The following is a 26,139-nucleotide window of genomic DNA, read 5'->3' on the forward strand; positions in this document are numbered from 1 at the left end:
GTCACATCTTGGCAAAATGGCTTCATATCACGGGCTTTCCAGTGATCTGAGTGACTGAACCAATGATTATTATGTTAGTCAGATTGGGCTCCACTATGCTGCAGTAAAATAAACCCCACATTTCTGGCTTAATACACCAAAGATGTATATCTTTTTCACAAGACAGTCAGAGGTGGTTCTGGTGGCTTTTTCTTGACTTTACTTCTTGAATGGTGACTCAGAGGTCTGGGGAGCGTCCATCTTGCAACTCCACCATCCCAAAGTTTTTCCATTCCAGCCACTTGGATGGGTCAGGGGCTGTGGCATATTCACAGACTATAATGCGCGGAGAACGATCATTATCACCTTCATTTTTCAGATGAGGAGACCCATTCATGCCCAGGGTTTCCCAGGCTAGCAAGTGGTAGATTCCAGACTAACATCACAGCTCCGAGTCTTCATTCCACAACATTTTTGGGAACTAGAAATATTTCATTTGTGTTTATGCTTCCTGTCTAGGTTCACTGATTTTCAGTAAGTTATTAGAATCCTGTCTTTTTTATTGATAATTCCCGCAGAGGTTCCAGGGAGAACTCTCATTGGTTGTGCTTGAGTCACGTGCTCATCTTCAAACACGTTGCTGTACGCCAGACAATGCAGTGTTCTGATTGGTCAGGTCTGTGTCATGTGTCTGACTCTAGCCTGGAGGAAATAGAGTGAGAGGGCACCTTCGTCTCTACAGTATGTAATGGGAACAGTGAGGAACCATTCCCTTAAATAAATCCCAAGTGCTGTTACTGAAAAAGAAGGCAGTAGATATCAGGGAGGCAAATCAAGATAAGATCCAGCCAGTTGAACAACCGAATGAAGAAGGAAATGTAAAATAGAATGAGTGACTAGGGAAATAAATTAATGAGCACATGACAAAGACCTGACCAATTAGAACACTGCATTGTCAGGGCCATAGTTATTGGTTTGAAGATGAGCAGGTGGCCCAAGCCCAACCAATGAGAGCCCTCCCTGGAGTGTTTGAACGAACGAAAGAGGGCTCTTTGGTGGAGGATGAGGGAACGTTTCCAAATGATGAAATGTGAATTAAGGACAAGTTGACAGTCCGATAAAGATAAATTTTGTACATTGCATAGTTTTGCAATAGGGCGCATCTTGCTTGGCGCATATTTTCAAGGACCCAGTACCTTTCTGGTGTAGAAATAATCCTTGTCTCCGTATCCGCATTTGACTTCTCTCAATCCCTTTGGAATAGAAGCAACCTTATGCTGTCAGCTGCTTACCCTCACAAAAGGAACTTTGTGAACAGAAGGTGATCCCTTCTCCACCCCCCACCCCCAGTGTTTACTCCTCTCCTTCAATTTCCGCGGGCATCCTCTCCTCCTTAGAAAACGCTTTCCCATCAGTGGGGCTGAAAAACAGCCAGGAGGCCCACCGGCGTTCACTTCCGTGGGCAAAGTGACTTCTGCAATGCCAGGCCTGGAGTTCGTTTCTCTCTCCCTGAGTCAACGAGATTTTGTCTATAGGCCTTTCTGCTATGTTCCTCCAGAGAGAGGTAAACTGCCTTTAAGTAATTGCTGAAGAAGGCATAAACCAGGGAAATTTGATTTGAGTATGCAATTTGAATCGGGAAATGCTCGTATAAATAACTGAAGCCGCTGAATGCGGCAGGTTTGTGCTCTATAGATTTTTTTTTTTTTTTAAATCTAGCGTCTTCAGAATAGAAGTTCTGCTGCAACAGCTTAAACCATCCCAGGCCTTTGCACTCTGACCTTCTGCTAGTTTGGCATCATTAACTGTTTGGTAAGTTGACATCGCCTAATTAACCTATATGGTTGGAGAGGGGGAAGAGGCTCTTGAACCCCCACACGATGCTATCATCTAGAGCAGTGACACAGTCTTAAAAAAACAAAACAAAACAATTTTCAACTCGGAAGGAGCTTGGTATCATCTAGCACAACTTCACCAAGGAGGGAATTAGGAGCCAGAAAGGGTAAATCATTTGTTGGAGGTCACTGAGGTTTTTGGAAATGTCATGGTCGGCTTTTCCTCCAGCAACAAACAGCCCCACGTCCCAGAGGTGTGCGTTTCTAGCTTATATTACATCAGAGCTGCAGGTCAAAACACAGGCTACCAAGCCTAACAACAGGGTGGGGATCTACCTAGTGGGAAGCATGGCAAGAGACAGTAGGATACAAGTCATTGCGGAGAAATGATGCGTTCTGCTACCAGAAGGCGTAGAAATGCTTCCAGTGATGAAGTCCAAGAAGAAACATGAAAACTGAGAAAGTCTCTGAAGTTTCCTGAGTCTACTTATTCTTTTGATCATGTTACCTATTTTGATTAATGGCTAGATTCCCCGAGTGACATAAACGTACTGAGCATTACCCCAGATTCCTTCCTCATGTGTATGCATCATGTCTAATGATCACCCAAATCCTTTTCACTTCTGCTTCCCAAATATGCCTCAAAAGTCCAGTCTTTCTTCCCACACCTCATTTCACAGGTCTCCTGCTTCTGGATTATTATTATTATTATTATTATTTTTGTTTGATATTCCAGTCCAAGCTCTACACTGTGGCCACAGAGCAACTGTACTCATATCACATCTAGGTCACCCCCTTGCCTGAAGTCCTCCCACAGACAGAAGAACAAAATGCTGTACTTCTTCATGTCACGTGTATAGATTCTGTTCTTGCTACTCCCCAGTCCTGTGTCCAACATTTATTTATCTAAGACTGCAGCCAGTTAGCCCATTACCCAGGTTAATAGGGAGGCAGGACTTGGGACATGCTCATGCTTCCACTGGGATTTGCTGCATAAGCAAGACCTAAGGCAGGACGAATGGCAGGTCCCAGGGAGAGACCCAGCCTGGATCCCAGATGCTGTGTTTGGAGAGGGACGAAATGAGACCCTATGCTTCCATAAGGCTCAGCAACCCAATGGGCTCCTTTTTCCCAACACCATGGGACCAGTAAATATGACTCATCACCTCCTGCTGCGTAAGCTCCATGGCACAGTCCCAAGACTCTGCTGTGTTTTCAGTATGGATCACCCACTCCCAGCTATTGGCGAGTTGACTCTCATTTTGTTTTGATTGTGATTTGGGGTTATCCTGGCTGTCTTTCCTCCAACACCTTATGAATGAGGTGGTGGTTGTGCTTGGAATTAGTTCGAAGTTTCATTCTCTTGAAGTGCCTCTGTGCCTTTGCTCATGTTCAGTAGTTCCATGCGGCTAAGATGCATTTTACCCCCCAATCTGTCAATCCTCCACCCCCCAACCTGCTCCTGCTCTTCTGCCTTTGTTAATCTAGAAACTCCTAGTGAACATTTGAGCCTAGTTCACAGCACATCTATGTTGAAAGCTCCATTGTCCCTGGAGAATTATTTATGTCCTCTCCTGAGCTCTTATTTTGCCGTGCACACGACCACCTTCATTCATCCAGCCAATTAATAGTTGATAAGGATTTACTATGTGCCAGGCACTGCACGAAGCACTGGGAGCACAACCGTGCACGAGTAGACAAAGCCCGTCCATCGGGATACCCACTGACTAGTGGGAATACGATGGCCAACGAACCAACAAATGCACCAGATGGTTATCAGTGGAGTGAGTGCTGGGCAACAAATAAATATGGTGATGAGCTAGAGAGCGACTGGGAGAAGTCACTTAGTGAAGATGGGAAAAACCTCTTTGAGGAAATGATATTTCAGCTGAGACCTGAAAGATGAGAAGGAACAAGGCTTGGGAATAGATGGAGGAAGAGCAGGTGCAGAAGGCAGGTGCAAGGTCAAAGGCTTGCAGGCAGGAGAGGGCTTGATGGGCCTTGAGCATTGGCAGCAGTCGGGAGAGTGGGTGGGGCAGAGCGCGTGGGAACTTCTTGGCCATATCAGAGATTCTGGGTTCCAATCTAAAAGCAACAGGAGGACTTAGAAGGGCTTTAAACAGAGGAATGGCATGATGTGATTCACCATTTAAAAATATCATCTTCGATGTTGTGTGGATTACAATGGGAAGCGGGCATAGACAGGAGGGGAAAGAAAAAAAACTCCACTTTTTTTTTTTTCCTTGAGAGATGCTCTTACTGAGCTGGTGACTTGCCTTGGGGTAGTGGCCACGTGCCTACGAAGGCGTGGATAGTGTCAAGAGCGATTTTGGTGACAGAACCAATAGGACTAGGGTCTAATAGAAGGAGAAGATTGACAATGACTCCATAGTGTTTGTCATGGACTACTGGACAGTGGAGAGGCGTTTCATGGAAATGGGGAAGATGGGAGAGGAGCATGGCGTTGGATTATGCAAGAACTCCGTTAGACATAGAAGTTTGAGACATCCATTAGTGGGCCAAGCTGTCTGTCTCTCACTAGACTGTGGTGTCTCTCCAGTGCAGAGCCCAGTGCTTGACACGTAGCGGGTGCTTGAAAAGTATTTGTTGAATGGGAGAATCTAAATGATATGCTTAAAAGCTACAGATGACTAATGGCTTCTAGAACAACAAACGATCCAAAGTCTGTAGCAGTGGCTAATTAAACCATTCCAATCTAATGTCCAAAATATTGTAAGCTAGAAGACCCCCCCCTTCTCTCCCCTTTAATTGAACAGGCCCTGTCTTTTTTGCTCTTGTAGTCCATTGTTCTTCGAATGTAATTAGCCCTGGTGTTTTGACAGTAAACGAGACTCCGGTACTTTGATAAATGGCTTGTTTCTGGAAAAAGAGTATTTGTGAATACAAAACCCAGTCTTCCTCCCACTTGTCTCCCACCTCTTCCTCTTCCTCCTACTTCAGGCAGCCCTTGGGCGACACCATCACCTTCAGGAAGGCCATGTTTCTCAGGAAAGGACAACAACACGGAAATAACAGTTATTTTTGAACACCTATTACGTGGTGGGCAGATTCATTATATGTTATACAACAATCCTGAAAAAAAAGTAAAAAAACAAAACCCAAAAAACAACCCTATGTTCCATTTGAGTAAACCAAACAAAGCTCATACGGAGTTAAAATCTCACAGTTATCAGGGGGCTCAGTTGAGATTCAGGTGTGCCCAGGTGTGTCTGATCTCCAAGCCCATGTCCTTTCTGTGATTCTGGGTCTCCCTTAGACCATAAGTATCTGAACCTTATCAAAGAGCCTCTGTGTACCTCACTTTGGCTGTGTGTTTTTTTTAAATAGTTTAGTGAGATATAATTCACAGACTATACAATCAACCCATTTAGAGTGTACCATTCAGTGTACCTCACTTATTAATGGAATAAATAGCATCAACTCTTACTCTTAGCAAGGAACAGCACCCTTGTGGTTGCTTCAAGTTTGTTATCTCCTATCATTTATTCTGGTCTTCTCATCAACTCTCTGATGGGGGGTGGGAGCAGGAATTATCACCTCCATCTTACAGGTGAAGAAACTAAAAATGTCACACACAGCATGTGGTCAGCAGATCTGAGTGATGAATTTAAAATACTCTGACCATCAAGTCTACTCCCTCTGCCTTTACACGATTTGCCACTTAACAGCTGTATGGCTCTTCTCAATTGACAAAGATTATTTTTTCATGTCCATGATCTCATTTGGACCCCACACCGAGACTGATTTGCTGAGATTTTGTTTTTAAGAACAATCTGAAAGATCTTCTAAACCAATTCAGCTGGTTTCCCTTTGTCCTGACCTAGAGACGGTACTGAATTTCTCAAAACTGTCTGTAGTGACCTCACATACGTTAGGATTGCCTCTATCAAAAGAACAGAAAATTACAAGTGTTGAGGATACAGAGAAACTGGAAGCCTTGTGCGCTGTTGGTGGGAATGTAAAATAGCGTGGCCATTATAGAAAGCAGTATGGAGTATTCTCAGAAAATTAAAAATAGAACTACCACATGATCAAGAGATCCCACTCTGGGTATATACCTAAAAGAATTCAAAGCAGGATCTTGACTTTTTTAGATCCCACATGTAAGTGATATCATACAATATTTGCTTCTCTGTGTCTGGCTTAATTCACTTAACATAATATCCACGGGGTTCATCCCTGTTGTTGCAAATGGCAAGATTTTCTTTTTTATTCCATTATATATATTGACCCCGTTTTCTTGGAATCCAAAAACATTGAACTCATAGAACCAGAGAGTAGAATGGTGGTTTCCAGGGACTGGGGGCTGGGGAAAATGGGGAGATACTGCTCAAAGGATATGAACTTTGAGTCATAAGAAGAATGTTTTGGAGATCTAATTTATGGCATGGTGATTATAATTATTAATACTGTCTTGTATACTTTTAGTTTGTTAAGAGAGTAGATCTTAAATGCCACACACGGAAAGGTAACTATGTGAGGCGATGGGTGGTTAATTAACATGATTGTGATTGGAATTTCACAATGTATGCGTATATTAAATCATCATACTGTACACCCTAAACATATACAATTTTTATTTGTCAATCATACCTTGTAAAGCTGGAAAAATAATACAGCATTAAAAACAAACTTACGATAAAGCACCAAAAGGCCAAAAAAAAAAAAAAGAGTGGAGGACCTTGAAGAGATACTTGCACACCTGTGTTCATTGAAGCAGTAATGACAATGGTAAAGAAGTGGAACCAACTCAAATGTCCATCAATAACTGAATGGAAAAAGAAAACGTGGTATGTACACAGAATGGAATATTATTCTGATGGAATATTATTCTGCCATAAAAAAGAATCAGGCACTATAACATGGGTGAAGCTGGAGGGTGTTATGCCAAGTGAAATAAGCCAGCCACAAACGGACAAACACAGCGTCATTCCACTCATATGGAGTATCTAAAGTAGTCAAAATCATAGAAACGGGAAATAGAAAGGTAGTTAGTGTTTAGTGCGTATAGAGTTTTGGTTTTGCAGGATGAAAACGTAGAGATCTGTTGCACAGCAACGTGAATATACTGAACACTCCTGAACAGTACCCTTAAAAATGGCTAAAATGGCAACTTTAATGTTACATGTCTTTTATCAGAATGAAAAAAACAAAACAAAACAACTGTCTTAGGCGGACTTGGGATTTGAACCCATGTCTCTAGGATCCAATAAGGTCAAGTCTGAGAGAGAGTCTGCGTTCTTTTGGCCAAGGGTGTACCTTTGTCTCAGGTTGGCTGTGTTTTCTTTGCTGTAGTACCTTGAGAAGTTAATGGATGGTTTTGTCAGACCTCAGGGAGAATCGGGTGAGCTGGATACACCTGCCAGAGAGTGCCCATTCCAAAGTGCTTTATCTCCCTTAGGAGAGAGGCTCAACATGACACTGTGGGGTAGCCAGAGGTGGCAATATTAGTCCCATATGGAGAAACCAAGACTCAACATGATCAATGGGCGTTCAAGGTCACATGGGGTGTCAGTGACGGAGAGGAGACTAGATCCCAGGTAATCCAGTGCTGGGTCTTGTGTCAGTGAAGTGGGTCGTATAGCACATTTTTAAGGTTAGAACCTAAGAAAGAGGTGGAAAACTTGGGTGTTTTTTAAATTTTTATTATTTACTCTAAAGAACTTTCTAGAACACCAAAGAGCATAGTTCCACTGAGTTGTCCAGTCCTGACCCCTGATCCCAGTGTTGATTAGTGACCTCAAACTTGCGCTCCCTTGCAGGCTGCTAGGCCAGCAGATGCGTAGGACGTGCGCGTCTTCTGGGCTGCGGGGCCCTCTGAGCCCACTCCTATTAGCAGTAGATTTTCGTTTTTCATGCTTGAACTCCAGAGGCCCCCAAGGACTTCTGCCTTAATTAAAATTTAAATTCACAAATCATTTCTTAAACCGTCTCATAGGCAGCCAAATAATCACGATCATTAGTGGGTGGTCGGAGTCGCTTTTGCTTTAATGCTTTTTGAGACACTGGCTTAGTCCTGTTAGTGCTATTTTCTACCACCTCTCTTGCCACAAACCTGGCCCGGAGAACTCTGCTTAAATAGCTTTGTTTTCTGTTGTAATACAGAGATCCACGTTCCCAGTTTGGAATGCACTTACACATCCCCGTCCCTCCCCACTCCTGCCCCTATTCCTGTCTCCTGCAGCTTGTTTGTGCCCCGGGAGCATTGCTGGGGATCATCCTTATCTGGGGACCAGCCAATTACCAGGGACCATCTTGAAGCACAGGCAGAGTGAAGTCCCATCACAAGGTTGGGCAGGCTTCCCTCTGAGCCATCCCTGGGCCTTTGCATTGGGATGGGTCCTTTAGCTGGACCTCTGCTCCTAGGAAACTGGAGAGTGCCCCTCCCAGCGGTCCTTCCCTTAGCCCAGGGTTTCTTAACCTTGGCATTATTGACATTTTGCACTGGATAGTTCTTTGTTGTGGGTGCTGTCCTGTGCATTGTAGGATGTCTGACAGCATCCCTGGCTTCTACCTATGAGATGCCAGGAGCAAGCCCCAGTTCTGACAACCAAAAATGTCTTGGGACATGGTCAAATGTCCCCTGGGGGCAAAGCTGCCCAGATGAGAACCACTGCCTGTCCATTGGCCTCTCCAGGGCCAATCCCCTGGATCCAGATTCTCTTCCTCCTTTCTCTTTCCCTGTAGTTCCTCCTGTGTATTTCCACACCCTGACATCGCTTAAGGCTATTCAATGCAAAAAAGCTTATTATACTGCTTTCTCTCTAGATCAGGGGTTTAGATCCTAAAAGGAAGGGCTCAGACCTTAGAAACCCAAAAGAACCTGTTCATTCTTCATGGAGGATGGAACCGGTAGAATATGAAATGTCAGATCCTTGTCATTCCTTCTGGAGAAGCCACCACTACCCACCAATGAGGATGGCCCTCTGGGAGCTTGGCCCAGGGCCTTCTGTCTCTGGAGCCTGTAACCACCCTGCTTCCTTTCCTCCTACTTGGACTCACTGCACCTCAGTGATGATGTGGTAAAGGAGACGGTGCTCCTAGTTTGTTAACTAGCTATGTCTCCTTGGGTTTGTCACTTTTCCTCTCAGGGCCTGGTAAAGTAAAAGGGATGGTTAGTTAATATCTACCATTATTTTTAGCTCTGATGATTAGTATGCCCTGTTTTCCAGGCCCCAAAGCAGGGTGTGTAGAGGCAGTCATCCAACCAGTAAACATGGCTCGATCTCCATAAACATGTTTATGGGCTCCAGGCCCCGTACTGGGTAATGGCGCTCTAAAGATGAAGAGTGAGAGATCTCTGTAGCTTAGGATCTCCTAGTCTGGAGGCAGAAACAGACAGGTCCATAAAACAATCAGTTAGTGTTTCTAGAGTAAAGGTACAAGTGGAGTAGGGGGTAGCTCCGTTGAGGAGGTGAGAAATCAAGTCAGCCTGGGGTCAAAACGAATTTCTGGAGCAGATTTTTTTCTTAGGGCCATGGGGATTGGGCGATTTCATTGTCATTCATTCATCTGCTCTAGTTGTCTATCGCTATATCATCACAAACTTAGTGCCTTAAAACAATAACTATTTTATTATGCTCACAGATTCTGCGGGTCAGGACTTTAGATAGGAGATACTAAGGCTATCTTGTCTGGGGCTCCAGCTGGGAAGGTTTGAAGAACTGGCAATGACTCCACTGGGTGGGACCTGGAATCATCTGGAGGCTTCTTCACTCAGAGGTTTGCCATTTGGGCTTAGCTGGGACTGTTGACTGAAATGCCTATATGTGGTCTCTCCCAGTGTCTTGGGCTTTCTTTCAACATGGAGGCCTCAGGGTGGTCAGACTTCTGTCATGGTGTCTCATGGCTCCAAGAGTGAGTGGAAGCTTCATGGCTCTTGATGACCTGGCTTTGGAAGTCATGTAGCGTCCCTTCTGCCATACTAAATAAGTTGAAGCAGTCATGAGCCCACTCAGATTCAAGAAGAGGGCACACAGACCCTACCTCTCAATGGCAGGAGTGTCAAAAATTTTGCGGCCGTCTTTTAAAACCACCATACCATCCTTATTCCAATGTTCAGAGGTCTGAATTCCTCCGAATCTTTAGCAGAGAATCCCACCTTGAAAAATCTCTCCAGGTGTATTTACATCAAAAGCCTACTTCAATTAATCAATTCTAATGCTCCAATTACTCAGCTTATATTTTCAGACACTCTAATAAGCACCACAAATGAATAGGAATTAAACTGATGGTGCATCACCCTCCACTATTAAAAAGACCACACTTGATTTCTCAAACAGCCTTCACCTTTGTGAAACGAACTTCCTTCTCTCCCATCTGTTCAGCACAGGGAAATGTTTCCCTGGGGCTGCAGTGAGGTCAGAGCTGGTGGGAGGGCTTTTAAGAATACGTAGCAATCATAATAAAGGCAAATTTTACATGAAGACTGGAGCCCTTCCATGTTGGAAAAGAGCTGGGTTCTTATGTAAGGTTTAGCAGTGAAACACCTGGCCTCATTTGACTCATCTGTAGAGTCTGGGGGTTGGACTTGATAATTCCTCAGGACTCTTCCAGCTCCAAAAATGTCTGCAATTATAGGAATATTTGCCAAGGGCAATTTTCTTTTTTCTTTTCTTTTTTTTTTAATTTAATTTTATTATATTATGTTAATCACCATACAGTACATCCCCGGATTCCGATGTAAAGTTCGATGCTTCATTAGTTGCGTATAACACCCAGTGCACCATGCAATACATGCCCTCCTTACTACCCATCACCAGTCTATCCCATTCCCCCACCCCCTCCCCTCTGAAGTCTTCAGTTTGTTTCTCATAGTCCATAGTCTCTCATGTTTCATTCCCCCTTCTGATTACCCCCCTTTTCTTTATCCCTTTCTTCCCCTACCGATCATCCTAGTTCTTATGTTCCATAGATGAGAGAAATCATATGATAATTGTCTTTCTCTGCTTGACTTATTTCACTTAGCATTATCTCCTCCAGTGCCGTCCATGTTGCAGCAAATGTTGAGAATTCGTTCTTTCTGATAGCTGAGTAATATTCCATTGTATATATGGACCACAGCTTCTTAATCCAGTCATCTGTTGAAGGGCATCTCGGCTCCTTCCATGATTTGGCTATTGTGGACAATGCAGCTATGAACATTGGGGTGCATATGGCCCTTCTCTTTACTACGTCTGTATCTTTGGGGTAAACACCCAGTAGTGCAATGGCTGGGTCATAGGGTAGTTCAATTTTTAACTTTTTAAGGGACCTCCACACTGTTTTCCAGAGTGGCTGTACCAACTTGCATTCCCACCAACAATGTAGGAGGGATCCCCTTTCTCCACATCCTCTCCAACAATTGTTGTTTCTTGCCTTGTCTATCTTTGCCATTCTAACTGGCGTAAGGTGGTATCTCAGTGTGGTTTTGATTTGAATTTCCCTGATGGCTAATGATTTTGAACATTTTTTCATGTGTCTGTTAGCCATTTGTATGTCTTCATTGGAAAAGTGTCTGTTCATATCTTCTGCCCATTTTATGATTTGTTTATTTGTTTCTCGTGTATTGAGTTTGAGAAGTTCTTTGTAGATCTTGGATACCAGTCCTTTATCTGTGGTGTCCTTTGCAAATATATTCTCCCATTCCGTGGGCTGTCTCTTAGTTTTTTTGACTGTTTCCTTGGCTGTGCAGAAGCTCTTTATCCTGATAAAGTCCCATAAGTTCATTTTATCTTTTATTTCTCTTGCCTTTGGAGATGTGTCGTGAAAAAGGTTGCTCTGGCCGATGTCATAGAAGTTGTTGCCTATGTTCTCCTCTAGAATTTTGATGGGTTCCTGTTCTCACATTGAGGTCTTTCATCCATTTGGAGTTTATTTTTGTGTATGGTGTGAGAGAGTGGTCAAGTTTCATTCTTTTTGCCAAGGGCAATTTTCTAACATCAATACTCAGAGGGAGTACCCGTGTAATAATCATATTCATATGAGTAAGTTGCCTTCAAGAAATACTGTCGCACTCCTGGTAACCAGAACTTTTCCTCTGCATTTACATAAATACACGCGTACATTTTTATATAAGTGGTATCTTACTGTAGATTTTCTTCTACAATTTCCTTTTCCCCCAGCACCGTAATATATACTGAAAAGCTTCCAATCAGTACATAAAATTAAGTTTAATTCTTTTCTACTGCTATGTAATAGTCCACGGTATGGATACGCCATAAATTATTTATGTACGCTCTCCTTCATGTAAATGTAGGTTCCTTTCATTATTTTGTCTTTATTAATGACACTGTAATGAATACCCATGGATATACATTATCTTCTCATTTGCAAGCATATCTATAGAAGAATTTTCTAGAAGCAGATTTGCTGGGTCCAAGGTTATAGAGTTTTGTAATTTTGAGAGATACTGACCAATTCGTCATAGAGATTATACCAATTAATTTTTCCATCAATAATATATGAAAGAGCTTTTCCCCTTCACACAGCATATGATCAAACATTATAATTCTTGCCACTCTGATAAGGTGAAAATGGCATCAGATTGTAATTTTAAGTGGCGTTTCTCTTTGGTGAGAAAGTTAGCATCTTTTCTTATATGTAGGAGTCCTTCATATCTCTCTTTCTCAGAAATGTCTCCTTATAGACTTTGGAAGGAGATGCACTTAAAACATATTTAATAGATATTGTTAAATTTGTCTGATGGACCCACTAAATGGCATTGCTTTGGCCTCCTCTTAATACCAGGGTCCAAAGCCACTCATAAGCCCTTAGGCAGATGGTGACATCCCACCCCGGCAATCTATCCTTTTATGGCATTTTAGCTTTGCCTTTAGGTGGGGTGGAGTGGAACAGCTGCCACAGTGACCTCCACCAGCCACAGACTTGGTTTGTATTTGCTAGAAAAACACTGGGTAGATAATATGAACCAGCAAAGCTTCTGACTCCTCATGCAATCTTGTCCATGAGTCTTAAGAAATGAGTGCACTTTCTTTTTTGCTGAAGCCTGTCTCTTTGCAGTACATTTTGTTATCATTCTGAGGTTTGTCAAAAAAAAAAAAAACAACAACCTGTCGTTTTTCTAGAAAAAGTCAAACATTAGCCAGCTTTATCGTTTATCAGCATCAGCTCTTTCTACTGATGATGGTGGTGACAGAACCTCTTTTTCTCAGCATCTCCTTCATCTTCGCCTATTTAAGGGTTAGATACAGAGACAGGAGGAAGGCTAGGTTTGGCTCCAAGCCTAGGTAAGCCATGCTTGCCAAGAGTTAGTCAGAAAACCTTGTGTTGTGAGGTTAATAGTCCTGGCCCAGCCAGGGATGAAAATGATACTTCACTTAGGTTGTCATGTGGCCTTAGTGTCTGGTACCAATAGGGTAAAATCCCAGAGGGAGGAAGTTTGGGCAATTAGCCAGATTCCAACATTTGTCATGCACCGGGCTCTGTGTTAGGGATGCAAACATGAGTGACTAAGATGGAGCCCTTGGGCTCAAGTAATTCAAATGTCAGAGCAGGTCAACCCATAAACACGTGCGTAATACAATGTGGTAAGTTCCATGATAGAAGGAAGCTTTCCAATCTAGTCCAAAGAAGGATTCCTGGAGGAGGTGCACCTTGGCAATGATATGAGTATCAGTTGGGTATGCTGGGTCAATTTCTGTAGCTATACAGGGAAGCAAGACTGTTATTAAATAAATGGGGGAAAGAATAAAAAGGTGCATGTATGTGTGTAATAAAAAGTGATTTGGTGTTTCCAGAGGAGAAAGTATGTTGTGGGTGGTGGTTGAAGTGATAGAGGATGATGAGGTCTGTCTGTGCTCTTTAAGACTTGGGACTTATCCTGTAGGTTAACTTGTGTTTTCTGCATAGGTAGACAACACAAATGGCATTCTACTGTGTCATATATTCTCTTGGGTGTCTCTAGGCTTATGCACAATTACGAGCTCACTGGCGGTATCTGCACCCTTTTCTTTATTCAGCAAGTGTGTAAAAAGATAAAGTTTTTCACAGTCCTTATATATAAAGCCTGAAACCATCAAGTCCGGAGCTTGAAGGGGAGTGAAGTCAAAGAAATAAAGTCCAGCAATAGATACGATGTCCGAATAGCTCAACCCCTGTACAGTGGAGTCAAATCATCCATGTATTTTGACTTAATCTAATCCAATTCTTCATGCTCAGCAAAGAACATGCAAAAGTAGGGGATGGGGGCGTGCATGGGAGAGAGTGGGCACAAGGTAAATGGTCCAGCCAACTCCACCATCTACTGGGTGGCACAAAAGAGCATGAGACAGAAGGACTGATTTTCATGTCCTGTCATCAGGCTCAGTTTCCCATGTAACTTCCATAATGGGAGCTCCTCTCTGAGCTGAGTGGGATTCTCGTACTTAAAGAGGTGTGTTTCATACAACCTGGGTGCTAAACACAAGATAAAGGACTCACCGAAAAAGCAGTCCATCGCTGGTAGGGCCAATCATACATAAAACCCAGCATCTGTTGTGTTTAATGGGCTCCTTAAGGGATTCAGTTACTTTCACTTTATGCCCCTCTACTTGACTTGATGATTTTCTAACATGGCACCCAAATGGGAAGCAAAACGAAATTGTTCACATTACCCAAAAGCATAAAAGAGATTCAAAAACCAATAGTTCACAGCAACGTCATGCTTTTACCATTCATGTATTACTCCATAGTCTCCCTCTGCCAACACAGCTCTGTGCACCTTTCTGTCTCCTCCCCCATTGTGTCTTCTTGGACTAGACAAGATGCTCTGAGCCTTCCTCCAGCAAAGAGGAACCATCCCTATTTCCGAGGGGCTAGGAGATGGGCAGACAGCAATTGCATTTGTAATCACAGCATACCCTTTGTGTTAGGGGACATTGTATCCGCCTTGCCCCCAATTTATATGTTGAGGTCCTAATCCCTATTCAGAATGTGACCGTATTTGCAGATAGGGTCTTTGAGGAGGTCATGAAGTTAAAATGAAGTTGTTAAGGCAGACCCTAATCTAATATAACTGGTGTCCATATCAGAAGAGGAAATTGGGACACAGACATGCACAGAGGGAGGATGACCATCTACAAGCCAAAGAGAGAGGCCTCGGAAGAAACCAACCCTACCAACACCTTGATCTTAGACTTCTGGACTCTAAAATAGCATGAAAATAAATTTCTGTTGTTTAAGCCACCCAGTCTGTGATACCTTGTTACAGCCATCCTCAGAAACCAATAAATTTCAGAAGGAGGTGTGGGGGAGGCTCTGCGCATTCACGTGAATGATGCCTGTCCCATCCCTCTCCAACCTGTCCAAATTTATACCTAAGAAGGGAAACTACTCACAAACATTGGTACTGGAGTTGCTTTTGGTCACAAATTACTTGCAGTGCCCCTCACAGGTTACTGGAAAAATGTGAAAAGATTGTTTGGGGTGGTAGGGGCCATGGGAGAATTGAGAGAAGAGAAGAACATGTTGGGTCTGAATTTGGGGTAGACCTCACCAGCATCAATACTGAAGATTGAAAGAAGGTAAGACTGGAAAAGGAGAACCATTAAAAAACTTTTCCATGCAGTAGCAGTAAGGTTGGAGACTTCAGGATGGTTCTGATAAATATCTAGGCATAAGAATCGTGATATTGGTGAACAGGATGGAGGAAGGGTGTTGTGAAGTGTGAGAGGAGAGATGGATGGCTTGCTATCTTTCTAGCTTGGACATCTGAGTATATGGTGGTACCATCAATGGAAAAAGATTACAGGAGAATGTATTTGCTTATTTGTATGCCACCTCATTCTAGAAAGAGCTTAAGTTGGCTTGCACTAATACTGACCATGCCGTAATAGGGATAAGGAGATGAGGAAGGTGAAGTAAGGAACAATTGAAAGTAGGAAAGGGAAGATAGAGTCAAGGGCGAAGTTTGTGTGCAAATCCTCATCTGAAGATTGTAGATACTTGCTGGATGGACTGTGCATTTTGCTTTAGGCCAACGAATGACATTCACTTCTGACAGTTTGGCCAATATTGTTCACCTCTTCTAAGAACCTGGAGTCTGAAAAATTCTAGCTTGATGAAAATCTGGCTTTTGGGTGTTGGGTGTCAGAGGCGCCAGGGATCCAGGGAGAAGCACCGGTTGAATATTTAGGGAGTTCCTACAGAGAGAGGTGTAGGGGAGGGTCAAAAAATGGCAGCATCCCCTGACTCATGCTAAAGCAGTGTGGCATTTGGGCACTGGGTTTAGCGACTGTCTGAGGAGATGGAGTGTCTGTACTTTGATGCAACCATGTAGACTCCATTTATTTGGGAAAATGACACGGATATGTCATATGCCTTCTGTGATGCCATTTGACTGATTTACATAGTATCTCTGTTTCTGCTATGTGAATGTACGGGTTATATAAGCAATCTGGCAGCTTAAGTCTTGTTCCTGTCATTTCCAAGGTGGCAGATGGTTCAGAACAAGGCTACCTTTTCTGCCACACAATCAAGCATGAATGCATCCCCATCCAGGCACATTTCCATTATCCCTTCACGATTGCACCTTTGGAATATGGCCAGACACACCAATTTGATAGCTCTTGGTGGGAAGGAGAATGGTTGTCCCCATGCCGTTTCCTAGAGAGTCTGTCTTTTGCCAAATGTTAAGGGGGATGTGAGCAGGGTGTTCTTGAGGTTCATGTTCCTGCTGCCTGTGGCGTACCTTACTCTACTGAGGAAGGGCAGTGAGGGGGATTGTAGAGAGTGAGTTCTAGAAAGTGGCTCTTGGCATTCAAACCACTTCACCTCACTAGGTCCAGAACTGGTTGGAGCCTGATGTGCTGATCTTTGCAGTTCGTGAGTATGTGAGTGTGTGTGTGTGTGTGTGTGTGCGCGCGCGCGTCTGTGTGTGTGTGCGCGTGTGCATGTGTATGTGTGCGCGCGCGTGTGCGCGTGCGTGCACGTGCATGTGTGTGCACGCGCGTGTGTGCGCGCATGCGTGTGTGCGCGTGCACACATGTGTGCGCACACATGTACAACTGCACATGTATGTCTATACGTTGGGGCTTGCTTTGTTCTCTGCAGTGAATTTCTGTTGCTGCTGCCCACCCATATTCAATCCCTCTTCTGCAGTAAAATCATCCTGATTTCCCCTTGGAGAGACACCTTGTCCTACTTTCATTCCAGAGGTGGTTTAATGACTCAGATCCTTGTCTTCCATCTTCCTGCCTTCCTGATTGGTTCAGAGATGGGCACTTGACTTCATCCAGGCCAAAGAGAACCATCTTTGCACTTTTGATGGAACCCATTGGAGAAGAGATGTTCTCCTTTCATCTGGGGCCACTGATTTAGTGTTAGATAAACCTGGACTTGCTGGCTACCATCTTGTCACCACATGGAGATGGCACATGTATGGCTAGAACCCATCCCTGGAAAGGAGACTGGAGGTTTGAGAAGACACAGCATGGCTCTAGCCATGAGGAAGCCAGATGTACTGTGGACTTCCTAGATTTGTAAACCAACAAATTGATCATTGTCATTTCTGTTTTCCTTACACCAGTTTATTTCTGTCACCTGCAACTGCAGCTCTTGTCCAAGACAGTCTCTCCTCCTTTATGCTTGACTATCTCTAGACAGGATCCTGGCTGGTTGTTGGCAATATGTCGGAGTTGGTAACTTTTTCCTTTTGCGAGTTTATCCTTCCTTTGCCTTCAATATGTACCAGGTCATTGGTGTTGGCTTTGGAGTCAGAGATCTGGTTGTGAATCATGGCCCTGCCAAGCCATTTCTTTCTTTCCTTTTTTTTTAAATAAATGATATAACTTCTCAAAATCTCAGTTTCCTCATCAGTAATGCGGGGAACACAACACCAACCTAATACAATTGTTGCAACCATGACGATAATATAAATGAACAGCTATGACTTTGCTCTACAGCATTCAAATGCAACACATGCCAAAATGTTTTGTTTTAAGTCAAGTTAAATCTGGCTCTAGGTTTCCACTAGTCAGAGTGTTGAGGTCTTCAATCAGAGGCATGTTCAGGAATATTCCCTGCCCATCGCCAAAGATATACAAAGGCTAGGGAACTTATGTTGTGACTTAAAAATTAGGAGGGGCTTGGACCTCGGTCCTCGGGGGCCACCAGAGTTCCTGATGGTCTTTCTGCTGCATGATGTCATGGAACTTATCCTACTTTGTCTTCCAGTCTTTGTCCTCCCTGAGGACCCAGGGATGCTTCTCATCTACTGCATTTTCTTCTAGCCAGAGGTTTGACCACAGAGTTTTTTGCCAGTGTGTCAAAGTCTTGGCATCTTGTCCACCTTCCCTGGTATCCCACAGGGCTCTGTGTCCAGACAGAATACTAGTTTTATCACTTGTTAGAACCTCAAACCTCCATACCCCTCGTGCTATGGAGAAGCCAATGATTATTGCACCTCCTCTTCTCAGTCCCCACTCCTCACCAGATGTTTTCTCTCCTTGTCAATGAGGTTCCATCTCCTAAACAAACTAAGGCAAGAGTTGCCTTCTGCATGTCTCATAATTTATGTTCTAGGCCCTTTGGCTGAGATTCTGGTTGTCTGCACTATCAAGTTTCTCTTTTTTTTCCATGCCAATGGCATTTTTAGTTGTACAAGTAGATGCCCAGAGTAGGGCTGACATTCATCAGCCTGACTTTCAGCTGGGGGTCGTTGTGTAGCTGAGTTCTGGCCAAAGGGATTGAAGTGGAAAGGGTAGATGGAAGCTTCTGGGAAACTTTAAGAGACAGTTTGTGCCTGCTGTCTGTTCCTTCTTATTCCAACCCTTTCCATCCTGCTACCCGGGATATAGATGGCTCCACCTTGGACCAAGAGCATGGTGATCAGAGCAGTGAGTTGGGAGGGGACTGAGTCTTCAACTATAGAAAAGACGCAGAAGGGGAAACCCCATCTTTTTTGGCCCAGTGTCATGATGCTTGACATGGCAGCCCTCATCTTGTGAACTTTAAGGGACAAGCTCAAGGATCAAGGCAACCACTGAGCCTGACAGAGCTGAAGGAAGGAAGGCCCGGGTCCCTGATGATCTATGGCTCACCCTGGAGGCCCCCGCATCCAGACTTGTTATATGAGATGAGATAGTTTGTCCATTGTTTCAGGCACTTCTGTTTGGGTGTTTTATTAATAAAGGCACCCTAACTGATGGGACATAAAGAGCACACTGCCAGAACACCAAGGCTTGGTTACTTGTTTTGTAAGATGAGGCAAGGAAAATCCCTCTTGATCTTTTGAGCGTTTTTTAGCAATGAGAACAAAACACAAACAGATATCACAGTAAATTATCCCCCCATATGTAAAAAGCACAGCATGGAACCTGACACATTTAAGCAGTCAGTAAAAGGTAGCTATTTTTCTTTTTCTCATTAGCATAATGCCTCAATAAATGTTAGTTTCTGATCCTATCTCCTTGAATGTCTCTCCCTTTGCTGCTAAGTTCCTCCATACCTGCACATTTATCTCCCTTGTCCCCTATTAAACCTGCCTCTTGACAAGACTGTCAACTCACTCTCATTGAGGTGTCAGTGATAGATAAGGCTTAATGTATGACCTCATTCCCCAAACACTATGGGCTTGCCAGTGAGATTTACATTTAATAGAGGATTAAAGCCTTAAGCCAAAGGAATGAATCTTTAATGGTGAAATTTGAAGCACCAGGAAGCTTGACAAACTAATATTGAAGGGGAAGGGTCTTCCTGATGATCCCGTTTCTCAGGGGTTCTCATAACCTTCTCCACAGTCTCCTGGATTTGAAAACGTGCCACACAGCAATTCACAATCAGTGGTTGGCAAACAGCAAAATTTTTAAAAAAGATTTATTTATTTATTTTAGGGGTGGGGGAGGGGCAGAGAGAGAGGGAGAGAGAATCTCAAGCAGAGTCCCCACTGAGCATGGAGCCAAACATGGGGCTCAATCTCACGATGCTGGGATCACGACCTGAGCCAAAACCAAGAGTAGGACGCTTAACCGACTATACCACCCAGGCGCCCCAAAGAGCAAATTCTTGATGAAGCTTTGTGGAACTGGAGTTGGAGCAGGGGGTGTTGTGAAATCAAAGGCATGAAGAGAGGGTGCCTTGGCTCCAGAGGGGGGGTGTCTCCTAAGTGGGTGGGTCAGGTTGCCTCTCTGTGTGGATGGAACTTCCCTGACGGTTGGTGCCCAATGTTGAGCCACATTTGTATTTTGATGTAGCAGTTTCTTGCTTCCTCTTGATATCTGTGCTTTGGGGGCTGTATCAAGTCAGCTTCTCCCCTGCCCACCCATATCCACCCTGAGTTTTCTCTCCCAGCCTCCTCCTCATCTCGATTCTTCTTTCTGCTTGTCCTGACCTCTCCAAGTGCCTCTTCGGCCAAGCCTCCCGAGTCCTGTGAGCAGGGCTTGGGTCTTTCCATCCTTGGATCCACCAGTGAACCTCTGGGCATCTTAGTTGGGCCCCAGCAGTGCAGGCATGACAGGCTGCTTCCTGGTCTTTGGGATTTCCTATCAGAGCTCCAGCCTGCATTCAGTTTCTTGCTCCACATCTCCTTTTGGATGTCCCACTGTTCCTTAAAACTCAACATGTGTCCCAAGTATCTTCCCTCAGTCCCCCTAGATCCACTGTCCCCGTCTCCATCTTGTGTTCTGTCTGGAAGACTGAGCCATTTGAACCTCATCACTTCTGCTGGGTTGGACCAAATAGATGGAGGGAGGTGGGAGGAGGGAGGAAGAGGGAGGAGGCTGCAGTGGTTATTCCCCAAACCCTGTCCTGAAAGGTAGCCTCAGTCTCCACCAAAAGCCTGCCCCTTTCAAGGTCCTTCTCTCCCCTTTCCAAGTTCTGGAAACTTTCTGAAATTTCTGTCTCCTTGTCCCTGATGGCTTGGGGCAGTAACAGCCCCCCAACAGCAGCTTGTGCCAGATTATTGCTCTCACCCTCATGGTGGTTCCCCTTCCAGGTGGTTCAGCTGGGAACTTGCCAGAAATGCAAATTGGGGGGCCACACCCCAGTCCTTGTGAACTAGAAATTCGGGGTAGAGCCCAGCAGTGGGCATCTTAAACAGCCCTCTAGGTGATTCTGATGCATACTGGTTTGAGACTCACTGGACTTTACCTTTCCACACTTCTGAAATTAGTAGCAACCTCTCTTCAAATTATGCTGCCCTGAGTCTTTCCTATTGAGATTCCAACTGATTAATATTAATAATATTAATTGAATTCTGATCCTTCCTGCACAAAAACGGCTCTCTTCTAGGGTCTCTATTCCGATGCATGGAGCAACATGGGATTTGGTCTCATACATTGTTATACTCTCACACTTACAAGCCCATCAGATACATGGTAGGTGCTTATTAAAGGTTCATTCCAGTGCAATCTTTTCTTCTTAATTTTGTATTTTTCCCCACACACCACCCATATGCTTATCCCTTCACCAGCCCAGGCACCATCATATAGGTAACTAGGGATATGAAGCCAAATACAATATGGCATTTGGTGTCTGGGGTCTCATGAGTTAGTGGGAGAGATGTCCGTATCCAATGGGGATCATTCTACTATCTACCCCATGGGGTTGTCATGAGGATTGAATGTGCTAATGCATATAGAGATCTTGGCCCAGTGCCTGACATCCACACGATGTTCAATCAGTTTTAGTGTTATTTATTGTGATCACAGTAGACAAATTATAATATAGCTTTGGCAGGACTCGAGCGGTGATAAGAACAGAGCTTTGTGGAGCCCCTCCATGCCGCGAAGCTGAGTGAGCACTTTGTGAGTGAAAGGATCATTAAAAGTACTTTGTAAATTGCTCGGAGTTACATAAGTATAAAGTGTTTATTTACTGATCCAGCTATTATTCTTGCCTTTGTGTGACATCACCTCCCTGCTTTTCCTCTTCAAAGCTACCCTTTAGTTTCATTTTGACCTGCTTTTATTCCTGTTAAAGGTTTGTCAGCACACAGGAATAGCTCAGTGCTTTATTCTGGGTCGAGATACCCTCAGCCTCTCCACTTATTTTTTTCCCTCTGAAATGAGCATAATTTTATCATTTTCAGTGGTTAAAAAAGATCTATGTTCTTTGTTTAAAAAAAAATCCATTGGTAAAAAGAGGTACATAGAACAAAATACGTATCAGTCAAAACAAATCACTCAGAGATACTACTTTTAACGTTTTGGTGAACCTCCTTCNCCCTCTGAAATGAGCATAATTTTATCATTTTCAGTGGTTAAAAAAGATCTATGTTCTTTGTTTAAAAAAAAAATCCATTGGTAAAAAGAGGTACATAGAACAAAATACGTATCAGTCAAAACCAATCACTCAGAGATACTACTTTTAACGTTTTGGTGAACCTCCTTATGGACATATCATTTATTCATTTATCCGAAACCCGATCTAGCTTTTCAATTTTATATAGATGGGGTCATTTTATGCAGGCATCTCACTTTTTAAACAGAAATCCTCAGCAGCTCTGGGGAAATTTTGAGAAGCGCGCTATCTCAAATATGACCACCAGATGGCGCTGGTTCTGAATTTATCAGCATTTCCCATCCCTGGTACAGGCTCTGGAGATAAATGGTCAATGTGTCCCAGGTTCTGGGCCCTGGTCTTTCCCATCACTGTGGCCCAGGTTTGAAGATGGATTGATTTTGTCTTCAACGACAACCGCAGGGGCCAAAATCCATGCCCTCATTCCAGCACAGAGCAGCTGTATCTCCTCTGTGCCCGTACCACACCTCGGCCACTTTCTTGGACCAAAGAAGTTCTGACTCATGTGTTGGTTATGTTTGTGCCTGTCTTCCTCTCCTCCCCCCATCCCCTTGTCCCTAGTGAGATTGTGAGATCCCTGCAGGAAGAGACTGAGTCCCCTAACCCAGATCTTTGTGCATATGAGACATTCAATAACTGTAGAGTTTAAATTTCAATTAAGAATAAGGTGGTTTGGCAAGTAGAGGTTAGAAAGGGAAGGAAAAAAAAGAAGTATGTGTTTCAAAGCAAAAAAAAAAAAGTATAAAAAGAATATTGGATTGGGTATCAGAACATCTAACTTTCAGGCTTGGATTTGGTATTAACTGTTTGGGTGACCTTGGACAAGCCAGTTGATCTCTTTGGGGTCAAGTTGACTTACGTGTATGAGGAGGAGGTTGAACAGAATGATCTCAAGGTCCCCTTTGGCCCTGACATGTTTGGATACAAAAGTCTCCCCAGTTTTTCTTTTGTCCTGGGGTCAAACTGCACTAGCAATGAGTCACTGCAGTTGCTGTCACCAGCCCCGGAGAATCAGGTCCTGCAGCGAGCGTCCAGGGCAGGACACGGCCGGGACTCCAGATGCGCCAGCACAGCCCATACATCATTATTAGATTCCCTTCATCGTGCTAATTGACACAGGATGAAAAATACCCAGCGAAGGAACCAGCACACGCTTTCGCATTCAGCCGGAGTGGCTGGCAAATGGGAAAAACTGCTGTAAGAGTTAACTGAGATTGAAAACGGGCATGCTCGCGTCTTGTAGGGTGAATGTTTCCTGTTACGAAACCGGGACCAATTGGCAGTGTGAGCGGTGGCACTGGTGGGGAGGGTGGCCCAGTGGTTCCACATCTGAAGCCTCTCAGGCAGCTGGGGTCCAGGTCCATGGAAAACCAGGAGAGAATAAATACAGATCAAGAGGAAAGAGAAAGGCACCACTTTTGTCGTCCCAAACTGCAGTGACAGCCCCTTCTGGCTTTGAAGGCTGTTGAGAATGACTTTCTTGTGAGAGTCTGGAATTCTCAACTGGGGGAATGGAGATTTTAGCCCAGGAGACTCTAGACAATGGGGCCATTTTTGCTTGTCCCTAGCATCCCCTGAGTAGTGGCCAGGGTTGCTGCTAAACGTCCTCACGACACACAGGACAGTGCCTCTCAACAGAGAAGCATCCTATCTAACATATCAGTAGTGCAGATGATGAAAATACCTGCTGTTAAAACCCTCTGTGGTTTTGGACCAGCAACTGAACCTCTCTGGGCCATTCTTTTGTTGGGCATTATTACTAATTTTACATGGTGTGGTAGACGGCTGGCAAAAATGGCCCCAATTCTTCCCACCCAGCTCATTGCAATGTGACTGTCCAGCTCCGACTACCCAGGCAGAAGTCCATGTCCGCACCCCTTGCATCAGGGCTGGCCTTGGAACTCGCTTTGTCTAGTAAAATGCGGCAGAATTGACAGCTCCGAGCCTTGGCCTCCCTGGCTTTGAACAGTTCTGCTCTTTCCTTTGGAGCCCTGTGAGCAAGCCCAGGCTGGTCTGCTGGAAGATGAGAGATCATGTGGAAAACAGCCAAGGTGCCTTATCTTATGGCCAACAACCCCCCAAAATGTGAGAACCCAGCTGACAGCAAAACCATCTGCCTGACCTACCACTGACCACAGACCAGGACCCCAACTAGCATAAGAACCACCCAGCTGACCCATAGTCTCACAGACAACGGTAGATTCTCACTGTTTTTTAAAATATTTATTTATTTTAGAGAGACTGGGGGAAAGACAGAGGGGGAGAGAGTCTTAAGCAGACTCGGTGCTGAGCGTGGAGCCTGACGCGGAGCCCGATCTCACCACCCTGAGCCGAAACCAAGAGTCAGACGCTTAACTGAGTGCACCCACCCAGGTGCCCCTAGATCCTTACTATTTTAACCCACTGAGTTTTGGGGTGGTAGCAACAGAGAGCTGGGACACATGGGCTTGAAATTCTGATTCAATTAATGGCAGACTCTAAGGGGCACGTGGAATTTTTCAACATTTGCTTCCTTTCCTAATAGCTGATGTTTTCTTCAGTCAGAGATTTCCATGGGTCAAGATGTGCAAAACTGCGTCTCTGATACCCAATTAATGGAGCTGAGCAAGCTCTATCTGGATACAGATTTGCTTAAGGTCAGTTCTATTCACTTGTATCACGGCAAGCCAGGGAAACCAACTCTGACATCAACAACAGCCAAAGGGCGTTTAAGCGAAGGACAGGGGGAAGCTGACAAATGCACAGTCCTCAGGGATGTCGGGATTCAGGGCTCCTCCAGGGATCTTGGCAGCAGGGATTTGTGACTCTCCTTCTGGAATGCTGTCATGGGTGACCACAGTGTTCCAACCACCTCCTGTCCCTCTGGTTTAGTGCTCAAATTTCAGATGCCAGGATGGGAGGATCTGATTGACTTTGTGTCGCCTGCCCTGTTGGTAGAGCTGGTGTCCTTTGACTGGCACCTCTCCCCATTCCACATGGAATGGGAAAGGGGCATCAGACAGAAGCAAAAAATGCCCTCTGCCTTGGCCCTGCCCTCCCCTCTCCCTTCATCCCCAGTGTTCCAGATCGGGGCAGGCGAAGGCAGTGCGTTCAGGATGTTTGGTGTATGGTCTGGACACTCAGGATGTCTCATCATGCCTGTTTCATGAGGATATATCTCATGCCTAGTTGGAAAACCAAAAAGCTTAGTCAGAAGTGAAGAGTCAAACTCAGCAGTGCTGTTGACTCCCATGTAACCTTCTGGGTCACCCTGGCCTTGTCATCTGGATGTCAAACCTCGGGGCGACATGTTGGGAGTGGGTAGGGAGTGAGGAGGGAAGTGGTCTCACTTTGAAGCAACCAGTAAAGACCTCAGTCTTTGAGTCAGATTTGAACCAGGACATGTTCTGCCGCTCAGACCACAGCAGAAGCCACGTTAGCAAGAGGATGGCCCAAGATTCTCTTGGCCACATATTACATTTCTGCCATCCGTAAGTCACCCCGAGATCCTGTCCCAACTCTAGAGATGAATGAGTTCCCTACCTCGCATCTGAAAATTAAGAAAGCTGAACAAAATCAGTGGTTTCCAACTTTTCTTTTAAACCTTCTTGAACCCCTGCATGGAAGCTCAGCACATCCAACAGATAGATGTGGAACCTTTCTCATGGAAGCAGTGGTGTGTGTGCCGGGGTGGATAGGAAGAGCAGGGGAGCGGAAGGGAGCCCTGCCCACGCTTGGCTTCTCCTTTGCTCCCTGGTGGCTTTAGAAACATCTCTATGGAGCCTCTTGGGCCTGGGGACCTCTGGGGACCACTGTGGACCACCGAGGCCTCGCCAAGCTTTACATGTGAGGGACTGGGCTTCTAGAGTGCTGAAAGGCAGAAGGTAGACGTGACCAGGAGTCCATGGGGTGACAGCTCCTGGACCAAGTTCCTGGCCTTGGAGGTGATTCAGCATTTTCCCCAAGGATGAGAGTGTGTTTGGGGGAAAGCATCAGGGTCTGGGATGTGAGACAGGAGCAGTCTTGGGATCGAGTCCTCTCAGTTCTGCGAATTGGTAGCTGGCAAGTCACGTCAAGGCTCTGCGTCTCGAGAGCCTCGTCTGTAAGC

The 26,139-nt window shown here is 44.6% G+C and overlaps 1 long non-coding RNA gene across 2 annotated transcripts in view; it reads left to right on the plus strand.

The window, feature by feature from the left end:
• The window catches only part of LOC117804165, a 309,590-nt gene that overhangs the window by 129,074 nt on the left and 154,377 nt on the right, over window positions 1–26,139 (plus strand). The window contains exon 2 of one of the 2 annotated variants that reach the window (XR_004628473.1): window positions 1,699–1,791. The exons of the other annotated variant lie outside the window; for it this stretch is intronic. This is a non-coding gene — a long non-coding RNA (uncharacterized LOC117804165). The remainder of the gene's footprint in view (window positions 1–1,698; window positions 1,792–26,139) is intronic. 2 annotated transcript variants of the gene reach the window in all.

The sequence above is a fragment of the Ailuropoda melanoleuca genome, chromosome 10, assembly GCF_002007445.2.
Source record: "Ailuropoda melanoleuca isolate Jingjing chromosome 10, ASM200744v2, whole genome shotgun sequence".
NCBI lineage: Eukaryota > Metazoa > Chordata > Mammalia > Carnivora > Ursidae > Ailuropoda > Ailuropoda melanoleuca.